The following is a 19008-nucleotide window of genomic DNA, read 5'->3' as shown; positions in this document are numbered from 1 at the left end:
GCAGTTGTGCAGAGAAACTGCTCCTGCAGTTAATCCTTGTTGTAATCCTGGTACAGTGCTTTGTAGATGAGAAGTCAGCTCCCAGCTCCTCTCTAACTTTCACATGAACTGCAGAAAATCGCAGCCATACTATGACCCATCTTTCCCCCTTGGCTGCACCATGCCAATTCACCTGTCACCCAATCTGACATTGGCCATCTGAAGCTGCCTATGAGAGAAAAATTAGCAACATCCAGCATTCACTGCTTTAGGAGCTTCCCCTGCATCTGTCTTTGGATTTAACTGCAGTGGATGTGTCTAATCCCTTGGTGGGCTTCTCCACATCTTTGGTCTCCACAGTGCCCTGTGACATTCGTTATACATAAATTAAAACCAAAGTTGTACCAGTGCTTCCTAGTGTCTTTTTAAAAACTATTAGGTCATAAAAGGGATACTCCTGATATATTAAGCAAGGAGTGAGATTTCTTCTTCACCTCCTTAGGCCATGTGTGTTGTGATTGAACCATAACTGCCTTCTTCTGTCTCCTTTCTAAGCTTCATCTAGCTTACTTCTAACACATTCATTTTCTTCTTGTGGAGCTTTTTTTCGTACACAGTTACCTTTTTACAGAACCTGTTTTCTTTTTCTGTCCCTTTGATATAGCATCTAAATTATATTTAAGAAGAATTTAAAGAAAGACAAAATGGTGCACTTCGCTTTTTCTCTGCTTCTTCCTATTAATTCTGATTCTCTTTCCTGTTCTTTTGGCCTCTGTGGAGTTCTGACCTCCAGTATCCACTGTGGATCTGAGATTTGTTTCTAGTCAAAACAGTTCATTTAAAGCCCGTGACTGATCATGTATAAATAGCCTTTTTCCTTTGGGCGCTGTGTAGTGCATTTGATGCAGAATGTAATGCAAAGTCTGACTTCTTATTGCTCTGCTACATCGTATTTCTAAACATTTATGTACTTCTTTTCAGTCACAACTTTACCTGTTGTGCCTAATTCTGTATCATCTGTGATTTTTTCTGCTTCTTTCTTCACTCTGCTATGTCCTTCAAATACACAGAAAATAACAACATGAGAAATGGACATTGTTTTCTTTAAAAGCCAATTATGTGGAGAAAACACATCTATTGTACAAGGTAAAAGTGGTACATTGTAACAAGGAGGATGACACTGGTCATTCTCATAAACTTTTTAGTCACTGATCTGTCCTTTAATAGCTATCTTGGTCGTAGCAAACTGACACAGGAGAACAGAATTATCTGCACTTGGCCAGGCAGACCAGTGACCCTGCACTGGGCCGGGGGTGCCTGTAGTCACGGTAGCGATGCAGGGGAGGACCTGTGTCCCTGCAACTTTTGTGTCCTGGTGCTATAAGCTTCTGGGAGGCTCCTTCAGAGACAACGTGGTGGATACATTTGAAGCCTACAGCTTTTTCACAGGGAGAAGATGGGCAGCACTGGTCTCTGCTCTCTGTGACAGTGACAGGACTGGAGAGAAGGGAATGCAACTGCATCAGGGGAGGGTCAGGTAGGGGATTAGGGAAAGGTTCTTCACCAGAGGGTGGTGGGCATGGAACAAGCTGCCCAGGGAAGTGATCATGGCCCCAAGCTGCTGAAGCTCAAGAGGCATTTGAACATCGCTCTCAGACACTGTGTTTCAAACGCTTCTTCTCCCTCCTGGCCCCCATCTTCTTTCTTCCCGGCCGTTGCCGAGAACTGTACTGTATTCGTGTGTTTTCCTCTGTTAGGCCGGGTTTGCTTCCCTCCGTGGTGTTGTGTTTCCCTCTAGTGGTGCCTGTGCCCTGCAGAAAAGTGCAGCCGCCTGCGAGCTGCCTTACTCTGCAGGGATGGCTGGAGTGGTGGCTTTCAGAGCTCACAGAACTCATATTTGTTTCAGCCACCGATCCGAGAATGTTGCAGCATGTCTCCAAGTGAACAACAGCGATTTTACTGCAAAAATATTTCTCTGTGCTTCACTGGACTCCCAAGGCATGTCTTTATGATGTATACCTGATCTGGCCTCGAATATGTGAAGTTGTCCATTCTGGATCAATAGCAGCATCGCTTGGCAAAGTGCTCTTGAAACATGAACTCAGTGATCCTTGTGAGTCTCTGCCAAGTGGGGATATTCAATACTTCTATGATTCTGTGATTAACAAAACCTGCTCCCCACATTCAATCTCATTACACAATCTCTGCTGGGACAAGCTCAGTTTTATGCAGAGCGGAAGTTAAGGGCATGACACCTGTTGCTGATTTGAGTCCCATGTTGGGACCCTTATGCTAACATTCTCCTGTATTGCCCTTGTCTTTTTTCTCCATGTATGTAGGTTGCTCTGAAACTAATGCCTACTATTTATTTCCCTGGAAATGACAACAAGGAGCACAATGACACTATTTGACTGAGAAAATTCTCAGCTACAAAACATTTTTCAGCAGTCACCGCCCTTAGCCAATCTGTGTGGATGAGCTGAACAAGATGCTTTTCAGTTTGTGGTGTGACAGCTGTGAGTGGCCATCTGAACATGGCTTGTCTTTCATATTGCTGTTGCCACCACTGAAATGCACCTCTCACCACTTCACTGTGCTCACATCCTCTGTTTGGTCTCCATAAATATTCAGCAAGTATTGATAAATGTCAGTTGGTGCCAGTTTTTATGCAAGGAGGAAATTAATGATACCCATTTGCTTCCTGCATACTTCCATGTCATATGCCATTTTGTCACCCCTCTGCTGCCACCTGTTGCATGGCAACAAAATGTAATGGAATATGGAAGGTTGCAGGAAGGTTCGACCTCTACTGCCATAATGCCAGCATCTGTTTTTGATGTGGACCAACAGGATAAAATAGGAGGTATTACTTTTGGAGCAGCCTTCATGTTTTCCTACTAGCCTACCACCCTCCTCCCATGTAAGTAGCTGCTATTGGCCATGGAGCTGCTATTCTCTTAACAGTGCCTGGGTGCAGACTAAACCCCCTGAAGTACATACAACAGAGGCTGCTGGATTGCAAGCCGCCCTTTTGGCTTTCATGCATGAATGTGCTATCAACAAGATGGCATTTTGCAATGATTCTCAAAAGCTCATCCTAATAAAGCTGCCTAAGCACATCAATGCATCCTCCTTGACATCTCTCTCTCCCTTTGGAAAGACAATAAACAAGTGGAAAGTATGTGGCACAGTTCATTCATTTTGACAGATGAACCTGTGGAAAGATTTTTAGAGTCTCTGAACAAGAAAAGGAAATGTTTTTGTTCCGCGGCATCTGGTAGGGGAAGCAGGTGATTTTTCTGGTTATTTTTCTTTAAATTAAAAAGTAATTGTGGGTACTTCAAAATGTTGTAAGAGTTAATAACAGCATGTAAATATGTTCAATAATATCGATTAATGCATGTTCATTAATGTTGTATCTTTTAAATATTATTTCTATTATATGAATTCTTGTTGGAACCACTTTAAAGGCTCTTAATTAGCTTTTACTGAAGCAAAGTACCAGCAACAGGGATGCCAGAACAATGACTCGCAGGTGTGCATCCAGCTGAAAGAGGGATGTAATTGCAGGACTTGGCAGAGCTCAGATGCTTCAGTTCAAAGCTGCAATGATGAGAACCGCCACTCTGCTGCTGTCTTACCCTAGCCTGAAGTCTGAATGCCACAGTTACCTGTGGTAAAGGACTTTGGCTGCCCCAAGTCCAATGCCTCAGTCCCCAGTTAGAATCCAGGGCCCCCTGGGATACTGAACACAAGTCCCTGTTCATGGTTACCCCGTGCTTATTTCCTAGGCTCCCAGCTGCAGCCTGGTCTGAAGTCTTGGCTGCCCCTCTGCTCTGCCTCTTGAAGTCTCTTGAGGATGCTGAATGTTGACAGGATGTCAAAAGTGAATGGATGAAAAAGCCTATCTATTAAAGATATTAAATACAAAGGCAACACTCAGGAATTGCCAGAGCCAAAGATTGCTGGGTGTTGAAAGGATATTCAGAGGAAGTATCACTTTATGCTTTCCTGTTTCTATACATTTCCCTAAGCTTCTGCATCTGATGCTAGGCCAGGTGAGTTTTTACTGAGCCAACAGGGTGTTTTTAGGACAAATACAACCAAACAGTCTATTTTGTGCTGCCTTGTTGGGAGAGTGTTTCCAAATCCCCAATGGTGGCTTGGTTTTTGTTTGTTTGTTTGCTTTTTGTTTGCTTTTGTGTGTGTGTGTGTGTGTGTGTGAATGAGTCTTTGACATGAGTCTATTTGTGTCAGAAAACTAAAAATTAACCAGAAAACAAAATAGCAAACATCATAATAGCACCATCAAGATTGCAAACATGAAGCAGTTGGAGGGAAGAAAATGTCAAAATAAATGATCTTTGAGAATCCTCAAGATTAGATCAGATCAGATAAGATCTATCAGATAAGATTATAATTTTATCTGATGCCATCCAATTAGGAGACAGGCTTGTTTAACATAACAATGCTCCATTTTTCCACAGTGTCTTTTCCTTACTCTATCCTGTCTCAGATGAGCATTATTTATGTTGTGCAATGCTGTAAACATGGTGAGGATGGTAGTCCCTGACACTGGGACAGGTAATCCTGGTCTCCACAGTTTGTTGGGCACATGTCCCAGGGGACTCTGGGACCTGAAGGTGGATTCTGCTCACTTAACTTCAAGACTTTCACAGGTTAACAGAAGTTCTTTGTTTCTGTCATACTTCATAACATCTCAGTTCCTTGTTTGAGACTGGTAACACTTTCACTTACCTTTGTAGGTCCTGCCTCAGTTATGACTTTTTTTCATTATCTTTGAGGTTCATTTTTGGCAGCTTTTCCCATCTCACTTTGATCTGCTTAGGGAGTCTTAGCTCTCCATGTGCTGCTCCTTGTCTTCAGCCGGGGATTTGAGTTCAGGTATGGGTTACTAATGCTAAACATTGTGTGTGCAGGTTTCTTGGTCTGCAGTAAAACTAAGTGGAAATTCCTTTGTAAAACTCATGCTGTGGAACAAAACGAAGCTCAGTGGTGAGCTCACCATACCTAGACTGAGTTGCCTGTGGTCCCAGCTGTGCCACAGAGAGAGAGAAAAAAAAAAAAAGTAACATTTGGGTCTACTTTAGGCTAGAAGCAAATGCCCCTGAAGGCATCCTATTGTGGAAGGTGATTAGCCAACTGATTTAGATTGGACAACTGTCTTTTACACGGCTAAATGCTGGTGAGAAGAGGTGGGATGCCTTGACCTGATGTTTACAGAGTCATTTATTGTCACAGGAAGAATGCTGTGGGATTTTGTTGATGGCTGGTTTTTGTTTGGTTTGTTTGTTGGTTTGTTTTTAAATAATTTTCATAATCTGTTAAAGGACAAATAAGAGACAGGGAAAATGAAGTCTTTTTTCTAATACTTTAACTGTAGTTGTGCCTTGTCTCAAAACAAACAAACAAGCAAATAACAACCAAAAACTTTCAACATGAAAAAAAACAAAACAAAACAAAACAAAAAAAAACCCCACATCCACAGCTCAACCTGAAAATTGCCTCCCAACAGTAATTGAATCCGTCATTTCTCTCTATGATGAAATTAAAATGTAATTAAGGTGATTTTGCTTTGGAAAAGTTCGTTAATGATGTGGATGGTAGAAGGAGGTAAGACTGCAGAGATTAAACATGCTGGAAATTAGCATAGGGTGTTATGCACTCACAGCAGTCTTCATAGTCTCCTGGCAGTATGTCATGAGAGTGTCTTTTGAAGGAGGTGATGCTCTGACTGTGATGCACAGTGTGAAAACATGATAAACAGGAAGTGTGATGGTGTGACGGTGAATTTTCTAAAGTATTGGCTCTAAACTTCATGTGATTTGGAGAGTGTATGCAAGTGTCTGTGTTAATACAGCCATGGTTTTCTGAGTGGAAGCGTTAGAGTACTTTACCTGAGAAGTGAGAAGAGAAACTTCTAAAATATAACCTTTAAAAAGTTTATTTACTGAGATTTCATTACTGCCTAGCATATCTACAGACTACAGTGGAGACTGCAGCAAAGAGAGTCAGGTCTTTTATTCTTCATTTTTATTGTCCATTACAATTAAGATTTCTGGAAACTACCACGTGGCAGAAAATTAAGAAAGAATAAAAAGAAAACAAAATCCTTCCCCTTCCACTCCCCCCACTTTCCCCCCCTCCAAAAAAAAACCAAACCCAAAACCAACAAACAAACAACAACAAAAAACTGTAAGCACGGGCACATCTTATTTAGAGACTTTAGAAGATTAGAGACTAAGTAAGAGAAAAATGATTGTTATCTGTTGTGAATTAACATATAGTGAGTTTGCTCACAACTAAAGAAGGTGATAGATATAACACATGCATTAATAAAACACCACATGAAAGGTATGGCTGCCATTAGGGATGGTACTTGGAGAAATGCTATTGATTGCAGAAATTTAATTTAATTTGATGGCTTTTACTGTAATTAACACAATGGTTTGTACCAGCATAGATCTCTTAACAATATTGTCTAAGGTGACAAATTATGAAATTAAATGTTCATTTAAGATGTAATGCAAATTTTCTAAAGGTTTTCCTGAGTCAATGAGTCTCAGTTAATTTCTTTAGACTGAACAGACCACTTTTTTTCTCTCCTCTCAGATGAACATCCTCGTTATTTACATCAATGTTGCAATGAAGGCAGCATATACAAAGGAAATGTTTGCAGATTTTGATGAATTCCTGAAAACACTGTTGCAAGCTTGAAAGGTATTATTATTATTATTATTATTATTTGGTAGCATTAGATTTTAATGGTACCAAATGTAACGTGCACATATAATAACAATAATTCATTTTCCTTCTGTTCACCCATTTACCTTGTCATATATCTGCTAGATGCAGGGCCTGGTTCTCTTCTCTTTTACACCTGTTTTACCCGAGGGCTGTTTATTTTGATGGAGTTACTCCTGATTTAGACCTGTGTATATGAATCTGTTATCTCAGAGAGGTAAATTAATGCTTTTAATCAAGACCACTCTTCTGCCTACCCATCAACATCAAAGCCTAGACATGCTATTAGTTATTGAGAAAGGAAGCACAGTGTGAGTAAGCAGCCCTCATCTATCTCTGGCTCCCTATTACCAGAATTTTAGCACCATTACCTCAAAACCATGAATACTTTTATCCTCATAGTCACTTGGAAATGCTGTATATCCCCATTTTACAGACCAAAGCCACAAAAAGATGTGGAATTTAGGCAGAAATGAGGGACCTACATCCAAATTTAATCCTCGGGGCCACTTCTTGGAGATGCTACCTAAAATCTCCCTGGTCTGAATGTACCTCTGTTTTGGACATTAAAGTCCTTCATAACTGAAGATTTCTTTCCCTGAAGAACCTCAGTCTGATCAGAATGCAGCAGCTGATATGTTTAAGCTTTCTCCTGTCTGAACCTCAGCAGGTCTTTCCTCATTTCTTCCAGAGGGAGAATCTGCTGCCCTGGCCTCTGAGTGTGCCAGAATCCTTTGGCCGCTTTTCACAACTAATACAAGTGGAATGTATGCCTTAGCTTTGTAGATGCACAGCTAATGTAACTACCTTAAGAAAAGGGTGCAGTTCTGTGAATACGCATATACCTGCCACACTGAGATGAAGTGCCAAATCCTAAGGAACTGAAAATTCAAACTCATTGTTGCCAGCTGACTACTCTATGTGCTTTCCTCCTACCTCTCCAGGAGATGCCAACACTGGGAGAAATTGGCAATTATGGATTAGACACAGCAGCAGAAAGCAAACAGTGGGAAAGTCATTTACTGGAACTAGTGGGATGAAGAAGCAGACTTAAAGGGCTTCCAAATAAGGAATTGTAAGTGGAAAGGAAATTGTAGCAAGGTGACAGTCGACCTCTTCTCCCGGCTAACTAGTGTTAGGACAAGAGATAATGACTTGAAGTTTCGCCAGAGGAGAATTCGTTTGGATATTAATATATATATATATATATATATATATTCTCAGAAAGAGCAGAACAGGCTGCCCAGGGATGTGTTGTAGTCACTGTCCCTAGAGATGTTCAAGAACCATGTAGATGTGTTGCTGAGGGACATGGCTAGTGGGCATGGTGGGGATGGGCCAGCGGTTGGACCGGATGATTTTAGAGGGCTTTTCCAACCTTAATGGTCCTACAGTTCCATGACCCGCGGCTGGCGGAGCTACGGAGCTGTCCCTCCCTGTGGTGCTGAAGAGACGGTAACCACAGCGCCGCAGTGCCGGCCGCTGCTGGCCCCTCCCTGCCATCCCTGCCATCCTTCCCCCCCCATAACCCCCCAGCCACTCTCCCGGGTAGCCTGGGCGCTTGGGACGTTGAGAACGAGGGGCAGTTAATTTCTAAAATAGTCTATCATTGTGTAGGCTGTAGTCACTCCGTTTTTGTCGTTTTATTATAGCTGTAATTGCTTTGCTCTTTATCCGTGGAGGAGCTACCCACATATAGAGGATAACGGCGTTAGGTTGCCTCACAAAGAATATTAATTGCTTAAACCCAGAACTTCAAATTTCAGGTCTTAAAGGCAAATTTAAGAATTAATTGAAAAATCATATTTGAGTCGGTGTAGGTGGTTAGATGTACTGAGACAATACGCAAACTAGGCTGCTGATCTGAACAATATTCCTTTCCAGTGGGAGCAACAGAAAAGAAAATGGGGAAACAAATTGATAAGCTATTCAACTAGAGAATTATTTTAAGGAGAAGGCTGGGAAAGTGTACCTTTATCAAAACAAACATAACACTGAATACTGTTGCAATGTGAATTGGTGAAAAATTTATTACTCACAAAAGAGAAAGAGCTTAAAAATTTTAAGCTAAAATCTTGTTTTACTTCTGTATTTGTATAATTTGTCAGAGGAAAAATAATTAAATACTATAATTAGCAATTATAAAGATAATAGGTTTCTATTCATGCCTACAAATACATTGTTATTAATCACACGATTTATAGAAATATTGAGAAAGTAGTTTAGAGAGATTTTTACAAACCAAATATCTGAGAAACATAATCCTACTGTACCTCACTGGTTGCTAAAAGGGCACATTATCTTAATTATTTTTCTGGAGCAAACATTATTTCAATGTGATAAAAGATGACACAACACTAAAGGTAAAGCTACAGCAGATGTTACATGAGTAACAAGCCAGTATGCCTACATTCTGGTAATTTCTCCCCCTCTAGACATGTTCTCATTAATCTGTGATTAATAGGATTTGAGTATAGTAAATGATGTTGATCTATTGTCTGTATTTGTCCTACACCATAGAGAGAGCAATTTGTCAGCTCGGCTTTTGTGTGGCTATTTAATAGCAAAGAGGGGAAGAGAAAAGAAGCTGATCTTCTAATTGGCATCTATAGAGGAAGGTCTAAGAACATTGCCTGCCTGGAAATAGGTTGTGTGCAATTCCTATGCCTGTGAAGCTAAGGCGCACAGACAGTCGTACAACCACACGTGCACACTGGAAAGGAACTGTGTGTATCTTTCACACAATCACCTGCTTCCAAAAGTAGGACCAAGAGAAAAAGCATTGTAGAACAATCTGCAATTGCCAGCTCTTCAGAATCTGTTGTGTTTCAGCCTGTTACATGTCAAGGGAGTACTTCTTGACTGGTGTGACTTTAATAAAGACAGAAGGCTCCCTCCTTCACAGAGCAGAAAGAATAAGACGGGAGGAATGGGGGGTAGTAATGAAGACCAGAACAGTCCTCTCATCAGGAAAATCAGAAGGAGGAGAGGGAACATGAAGTGCCCAAATGCCTCTCTAGAGATGCCAGGTGAACAATGGCTTTGTACTTAGATGATGTCACTCACAATTTAACTGTCCTCCTTAGGTGCTTAGGTTATCTAACCAAATTATTCTACCTAATGTGAAACACAAAATACAGATAACTTCATAACTAAGTCGCTAGTCCCAGTTCAACAAAGCATGTCAGCTACTGCTTCAAAATAAGCAGGAATCGCAGAATCATAGGATCATAGAATGATTTGGGTTGGTAGGCACCTTAAAGATCACCTAGTTCCACCCTATGTCATGAGCAGGGCTGCTCCCCATCTGATCAGGTTGCTCGGGACTCCGCCCAACCTGGTCTTGAATTCCTCAAGGGATGGGGTAGCCACAGCTTCCCTTGGCAGCCTTTGCCAGGGCCTCACCACTCTCAGTGTAAACAATCTTTTCCTAAAGTCTAGTCTATGTCTCTCTTCTTTTAGCTTAAAACCATTCCTCCTTGTCCTATCACTACCAGACAATGAAGGTCTCATGAAGACAAGCACTTTGCCAACCTCTGTTTCCTCAGATGCCTTCCCTTAACTCCTGCTAACAGTTTGATGTCCTCTGAAAGGTCAAGACACCTTTTTTGGGGGTGTGGTTCAGGAATGGATTTCTCTGGCATATTTGCATCTCAGCATAATGCATATGTGTTTCCTATTATGATGCCTTCAGTGGTGACAATAGGTGAGGAATTCCTGAGCAGTTATCACAATACAACTACTTAAAACAACACAGTTACTCTTCAAACATATACCTATCTAAAAATATGTAACTGGTGCAATTCAGGACACATTTCTTCAAATAGCTTTGTCCATCCAATTGGTGGACAAATTAAATTTCATCATAGAGAACTGGGACCATCTAAAACTGGCTTTGCCTTGGAAACTCTGCTGTGGAACTGCACATAAAATTGTTTCCATCAATGTAACCCTTCAGTGGATATAGAATAGAAAATCTTTACTGTCTCTGTTTTAATTCTGATGCATCTGGACAACATTTAATGGAAACTGATGAAAGACTAAGATTGGATAAAGATATGTTTTTCTAAGGGAAAAATAAAACCAAAGACAGAATTGAATCTGATTTAAAATGTGGCATAGTGTAGGGAAATAAGTTGATGATCCCGAGGTTAGGGAAATGGCTCTCAATAATGTATGTGTAAGTCTACAATATTTACAGCCACATTTCACAAACAATCACAACTCTGTATGAAGCCACTTGGATCCACTGCTCAGGTGTAAACCAGTGCTTCTGCATGTACAACAGCCATGGTGGTGGAGAACAGATGTGCAGGGATGAGAAACTGGAGAAGTAGGACAAATTGTTCCATCTTGCGTATGAATGTGCAAAAATGGAACATTTCTCTGCTGCTTAGAGATGTTACTTCTGGATGTGCTGAGCACAGTTATCACCAACCCCAAATGTTTCTGTCTTCTTAGGGTGAGGACTGGCATTTGACTCTATTTCAGTCACAGCAGGGAGAAAGCATCCAAACTGTCCTAGTGGAAACAGCTCTCTAAAAGGAGATTAGGCTAGAGATGTCCTGGATGCATGAATATTGCACTGGGGAGTTGGGGACTTGTGAATCAGTCTTTCAATCTAAACGCATACACTTCAAATAAACTCAAACCTTACACAATTCAAGCATTTGGACAAATAAACAATGCACCATGGCTTAGATAAGGCAAGTTTCAGTTCTTTCTAAAAATGAGGTTACTTTCTTTTTTTTTTTTTTTAATGCTCAGAGGTGTGCGAATGGAAATATTTGCTAATCCTGTATGGAAGCGAGTGCAAAATGCCCCCACCTGCTCACAGGGAGTACAGCAGGAGGCACTGGAGGTTAGGAGGCTCTGTTTGTGACCTGGGCTTCATCTGACAAAGTCCTCTGTATCAGGGTGGGAATTTATTGCATCTGTCCATCAACACAGCTCATTACACAGAACTTGAACTTAAGCTGTCACATATTTTCTGATAGATTAATCTCTATCTAGCATGTGAAGTTGTTGTGTGTGCTATTTGTTATTTGATATTTCATGCTCTCAGACTGTTCAAAAAGCTGCTGAGTTAAGGAAGATCAAAATGCAGAGTGACATTTCTCTTTAAAAAGCCATTATTACCGAAAGATTGGAGGACTGTTGAAATGTGAGAATAAGGTGATAGAAGCAAACATTATAAAACTGTTATTTTAAAACATGACCTGTTTTCTGCTGCCCCTTAATATCACTGTGCTTAGAGGGGGAAGGAGGCTGCATTTGAAGCAGTTATCTCTTATGCAGGCAATAGCATCTGGTGATATTAAAATGTCATCAGATGAAAATATATGCAACAGCATCAACCTCATTTGAATATGAAATGCAGAGACAATCCAAGGCAGACAACTGCTTGTTTAGAATTATATGTGAGTCCAAAGGCTGGATCATCAATAATAGATTAAGGGTTTTTTGCTTGTCGTAAATTAGAGGTTAGATGGGTATTGTCGTTTTGTTTTTTAATTATTTATAACATTAGCAAGATTGGATGTTACAAAACACCAAGGAGAGTAAAAATGTAAAATACAAAGGGGGAAGAATTAATTGTAAAATCTGACAGTAGAATAAAGCTTCAAAACCTTGTATCAACTACACTGAAAATTAGATAGTAACATTCTGCTAGTTCTGTCAAAGTCAAATACAGAAGCAATTGTTAAGTGTTGATAGGCAGTGGCTAGAAGGTGTAATCCTCTGGGAAGGTTTTGATCCAAAATGAAACAGTTTTCTACCCCTGCTAGTCAGGCAGAAATCTAATTACTCTCTCTTGATCTCTATGGAGAGGTAAACCAAGGAGTTATAGGTTATGGACAGTTTTATTGATTTTTATCTCAGAAATCAACAAGTGCAGGCTTTACACTTTACACATACTTGCTTAGCTGGTGTTAGGATCAAATATTTCAAACTGGCCTTCCCTGCTACCACATCAATAAGCATTTCAGTTGTTTTGTTCAGGTTGTACTGTTGATGTTAGTATTACAGAACTTTTTTGCACTTGGAAGCTTTGGGGGGAAATGACAGGTCAGTTTATATTTTGGCATTTTCAGATAAAAGCCTAAACACCTCTTTTCCAGCTACTTTCTTCTCTTAGAAGAAAAAATTGGTATATTCAGGATATAACCAGGAGAACCGATTAATATTTTTATCCCTGTAAGAAAAAGATCTTCACTGTAAAGGCAGCAGAACCAGAGTCTCAGTGGGAAGAGGTCACTAGCGTTTGGAGATTTAGCATCCCTCCCATGTTCAAAGCAGAGAAGGACTGCTGTGATGCAGCTGTAACAGCGGGTATTTCCATGGTACACTTGGAGAGTGAAGGATGGAGAAGACATTGTGTCAATAGTGTCTGCAGTGCTCCTGTACAACATGTCAGCTGCGAACCTCACTGCCCATATTCTAGCCCTTACTTTGCTCTGGTCCTGTGTCTTGTCTTCCTGGGTCTGGACAGTTCTGCAAATATCCACTCTTATCAACTGCAACTTACAGAAATATTTAACCTTAAAAACCAAACAAATCAAGACAAAGCATTCTCTTCTTCCTTAATCTATTGAACATAAATCCTATGCAGTTTTGCAGAATGAGTATAGACATTAGCCTAAATGATCAATGGAGAAGGAAGTCCTTGTTTTTCGTGCATTTTTAATTAAGTTTTTGTATATGGGAAAGACTTTGATGCTTGTTTTACTAAAATCCTGGGAAGTAATGATGTCCCCAGCTCGGTGAACAGGACTTGTGCTGTCGAGTCAGAGGTGTCAGGATTTCATGCCAGCTTTTTAGAAATATCATAATTTTGTGCCTATTGTTGTTAATTACATGTTTTCATGCAATCTAATCTGTCTTCAAGAATGCTTATGAATCATGTGTTCATGCACACAACATAGCCAGTCAGTCATATTTAACTTGGCTGTCAGATCCACAGGCACAGGCACACAGCCTGGGATGAGTGCAGGTTCGAGATTATTTTGATAGCTTCTCTTCTTCGTGGCCAGGGAGATAAGGCTGTTTCTCCCACAGCTGCATTTTTCCTGAATGACTGACAACCCCTTTAGAGGAGATCAGCTCCTTTTTGTGCCCTTTCACTCACTCGGAGGTTATCAGCTAAAACTGCACTCAGCATTCAATCACATTTTTCCCCTGTGGCCGTAACTCCTGTTAACACAATTAACCTTCTGATGGGAACATAAAATGAATCTAGGGAGGGAAAAAGAGCAGAAATACATTCCCATGTTACAGATTAAATGGCCATATTGCTTATAGCAGTGTTTTTTCACCTCTTTCTCTTCCACAACATTGCGTATAAGGGGCTATTAACAGGAAGTTGCCTGTCACAAAATTCTTCCTAGCAATCCCAGCAGCTCTTATTTTATTGGCAATTTTTTGACTTTAATGCTGATGGAAACTATTATGGGACATAAAACTGTATTGCCAGACAAATGAAAATTTGTGTTTGTTTGTGTTTTGGCTTGCTGAACCCCCTAAAATATCTAAATCTGAAAAATATTTCATCCATTTCCTTTGGGTTTCTTCTTCTATCACAATATTTTGAAAAGGTAAACAGACCCATTGCATGCTCATTTTTGTTTCCATTGACCGGGTGTGATTCTCAGACACCAAGGCAAGATTGCAGCCAGTGACCCTGTGCAGGTTTGGTGCTGAGCTCCAGCTCTGTCTCTGGTTATCTTGAGCAAGCTATTGCTCTGCTCCATTTAATGCTACACGTTTAATTTTATCTCTTTGACGTTCTCTTCAAGTATCCCCTGTCACCATCACTTGTTCCCACCTACTACAGTGATGAGGCAAAATGTGGAGCTGGGTTGGAAGATGCTTGTTCTCTTACAAACAGTGCATACACCATCTCTGTGGGCAAGAGGAGGCCTTGAAGATTCTGAGCCTGTTGTCTTTCTCAGATTGTGTTATTATGAACTATTGTCCAGCCACAGGCATGTGGCCGCCACATAGTTTTATGACTCCAGGCACTTGCAGTACTATGTTGGGAAACATGCAAGCAGACATATGAAAGAAAATAAATGCCACTTCTCTACTATGGGCACATCCGTAACCACAGGCATTGGTTCAATTGAGGCAGCACCTAAATGAGATCAATACATTTTATGTTTTCCTAGAAGACTACAACAATACTGATTTTTGACCCTACTTCACTTACCACGTTTGCATAATATCAGTAAGCACCCAGTTCTAGCTGTTAAGGACAGATTTTGATAATTTCTAGATTGATTTTTGTGTTGTCACAATTTCACTTATTTTACTTTTCTTTTTTCTTTTTCCTATAGCCTTGCCCTTCCATGCAGGGCTTAGGGGCTGGTCCTCATACTGCTGTTGATTTAGAAAAGTCTTGCAAGATTAAAGTAATGTTGGAAAACCTGCAGCTGATAATGCTGGAATGTTTTCCTGGCAAAATAAGAGAAGGTCTTTCCAGCAAGAGACAAGTGCTGCTGAGGAAGAGCCAAGGGAACCCTGTTACTTTGCCAGCTTGCAGATGAAGCAGCTATGTGGGCATATAAGAGAATTATAGAATCATAGAATTACCCAGGTTGGAAAAGACCTCAAAGATCATCAAGTCCAACCACAGCCTAACCATAGTACCCTAACTCTAACAACCCTCTGCTAAATCATATCTCCAAGCACCACATACAAATGGCTCTTAAACACTTCCAGGGACGCTGACTCAACCACCTCCCTGGGGAGCCTATTCCAGTGCTTAACTAAGAAGAATGAGAAAACACAGCTGATGGGAAAAGAAAGATGCAGGACTATCACCTGACAGCCAAAGGTTGGGCTAATTTTCATCGTAAGTCTGTTCTTCTCAATTTCTTATCTCCTTTCTGTTCTCATTTCTGTTCATATGTGTTAGCTGTTCATCTGTTCTTGTCCTGAGAATTGATTGTTTCATCCATGGGAGACTGCTGACATGAAGAAAATAAAGTAATTAAAGTGAGGACAGACGATGTCAGGCTTGCCTCTTCCTTTCAGAGGAACCAAGAACTTCTCCAGCAACAGTTTAGTGTCAGAGCAAACATCATTCCTTTGGATGCAACATTCAGACTGGCACATAAATATGACAGATGTAACCCACCAGGAGGACAACCATAGAGCTCTGTGGTGTAGATCACCTTTCAGGTAAGAATCTCAACCGTTTACCAACAAAATGAAAGGTTAAATAGTAGTGTGTCCCTTGGCTCTCCTTTCACAGCTAATACCTGTCATCTGCTGTCCTCCCCCAAGCAGCAGACTCCAGACCACACGTTCCCACTGCCATCTCCTTAAGTGAACACAAAGCACACACTTGGCTGGTGGCAGGGAGTGTGGCACAAGGAAGTGTGCTGTGCCAGGGCATGGGGGTGCAAGAATGCTGCTGTTGAGCCAAGCTGGCTGGGAAGATCCCACTGGTGAGCTGGAGATAACTTCTGTAATTCAGGTTTTCCCACAGGATATAAAATGAATGGCTGTAGAAATATGAATTCAGTGTATTTTAAGGGGTTCTTATTCTGCTGGAAGACACCTGTGCTGGAGTGTTGCATAAATCCTGAGAAGATGGGACTCCCAGCTCATCCCATTGTTGGAAGGGATTAGTCTTCTGTGAGCCATTGAGGATTACAGATCAGTGTTGAGAGGATGTGCCTTGCTGTGAGCTACAGTATTCAAGGGCTTTGTGCCTTTGCTCAGCACTTACAGCTGCAAAGATTTCTTTTCCTTGGTTTTTGAGGGTGGCAGGGAATATTTTCCCAAGTCTTGTGGATACACAGAATATCACATACTGCCTTTCCCCAGATCCATACAGGTGTGCTACTGAAAAACAACATTTGAGAGAAGGCACCACGTCTTTTTTGCTAAAACAGGTCCCCTTCATACACAGTGCACACTCCCTGCCCTGCCCCAGGCTGCAGCCCAGTCAAGCAAACCTGTTGCTGCTCTTTGTCCAGCAGACTCATTGCACTTCATAGACTGCAACATCCCATATTGCATATCCATGTACAAGTTCAACATTGTGGTGCAGCCCCTGGGAATTGCCATCTCCGAGCTGGCTCTGCAATACTGGGTTGATGTGGTTATTAATCTGTCTGATAAGACTGGAGCAGTCACTGGTGTAAGGGTTTCTGTTGTGCCGCATAATACATCAAAACTCCGGTGCAGCGGCTGCTTCTAAAAAGCAGATATAAATTCTCCGTGGCTCTGTTGGGCTCTGCTATCCTGCGGGAATGCGCAGAGCTGGGCAGTCATCTCCAGCCCTCGGCATCGACGCTCAACCAAGAGAGTTCATGTGAAGTCCAATTGCTGAAATAAGCCTGACCTGGTTAACAAGGCACCTAACAATCGTGGTGGGTTTCTGGCGGTTTTTTTCTTTGTTTCTTTTTTGGTAGGTAAATCTTCTCACACAGTTCTTGGAGAAAAGTAAATGGGGACATAACTCAGAAACAAGCAGAAACAATTCAAGGACTGACTGTAAGGAAATCACCTGCGCCTCCTTATATTTCCTAGCGGATGTGGTGTGACAGCCTCAGCTCCAGTGGCTGTGGAAGAGCCATACATTCACTGGGGATTGCTTGGTTCCAGCTGAAGACAATAACTGAGGTTGTACCAGTGCAGGCTGGCAGACTGCTCCCTGTTGATTTACCCTCAGCATTGTCTTTTGCTTTTGTTTATTTATCAGCTCAGAAAAGAAACAATCAGAGAATATGGGAGGATGCTAATGATAATATCTGATATTTTCAGTTCTCCTGGCTTGTGCTTCCTACCTTCCAGTAGGCATCTCGTGGTTAAGCAGAAGTGAAACACATTGTTCTTACCTTCAGAAAGTAGACTTTAAACTTCCAAACACAGTAGACATTTTCACCTGTATTTTCCATGCACAAAAACCGAATATGGAACCATATCAGTGTAAAATCAGTGGTGTGTGCTTAGAGGTCCTTTAGAAAAAATTGATCCATTCAGAAATGTTTTTTGCCTTCAGTCCTAAACAACTGATTTATGTTCCAGGCGAATTTCTACAGCAATTTACAGTTCTTCTACTTCTTCAATTATCCATTTTTCCCCTATTGAGATCTTATTCATTTTCATTTACTTCTGCAAAATCTTTTTTTTTCCTGGCATTACCATTATGCCTACTCCTACTATTTCTTTTAAATTAAGTGCTTGGTTCTTTATCTTTTCACCATTAATTACTGATGTCTTTTTGACCTCTGCTTTGTAAGATACCGTGTCATATTTCTATTTCCTATCTTTCAGACTCCGATTAGATTTTTTTTTCCCTTAACGATTCCACCCTGAATAGCCTTGTTCTTGTTTTTCAGGCAGTTCCCAGAATGGCTGTACAGCTGAACCTTTGCCCTCCTCTCTCATTTCTCACCTTGTCTCCATTATATCAATGGCCTATTTTAAAATGTATTTTACAGCTCGCTGAGGCCAAGCCACTCTCTCTTCTTATAATTAGGCTGATTTCAATTATCTATATCGGCATCTCAACAGCCTTTTGCTATGACTCTGAGCCAGTGAGCACCTCTCTTCTGGGGACATATGTGGTCTGGTGGGAACAGCGGGTGCCACCATGGGAGCTGAGGTTTGGTTTAGCAGGTGGGGTGATAGGGCTATATAACAGTAGCACAAACAGGATCCGCTATACAGATTTTGGGTATGTGAGATGCCAGTTTAAAGGGTTGAGGTCTTTTCTGAGGAAAAACAGTGATGTTTTTTTGGCATAGCAGAGTGCAGCCTCTTCAGTGGTAAAGCTGTTATTTCAGAGTTTCAAACTCATCCTCAGGTATCCAAACCATTTCTTGGACTGGTTCCACGCGTACCATTTTACCGTGTCTTACAGAGGCATTTTCATTTGCTTCTTTCTCTGTAATGACTCCCAAAGTTTTTATTTTGTCATTGAAAAAAATGCGAATAGTTCACAAATTATTTTCCTGTCTTTGCCAAATCACCCATTAGCTTCGGCGGAGCCTCATTTAGCGAGCGAGGTGAGACTGCAGCAGAGCCTTTAAGCATTGCTTTGTCGGGGGTGATGGCTGCGAAGGGCGGCCAGCTGCTTCATCCAAACTGCGAGTGGCTGGGCCTTCCTGCCGAAATATATTTTGTAAATGCGTAAAGCGAAACAGGATAAATGCAGGCATTTGCTGTCATTTTGTTCTTTTAAATAAATAAGTGAGTATAATGAGTCTCAGCCACAGAATGAACATAATGAACCTCCGAACAACAAGA

Source organism: Excalfactoria chinensis, chromosome 5 (genome assembly GCF_039878825.1).
Source record: "Excalfactoria chinensis isolate bCotChi1 chromosome 5, bCotChi1.hap2, whole genome shotgun sequence".
Taxonomy (NCBI): Eukaryota; Metazoa; Chordata; class Aves; order Galliformes; family Phasianidae; genus Excalfactoria; species Excalfactoria chinensis.
Note: the sequence above shows the minus strand (reverse complement) of the source record.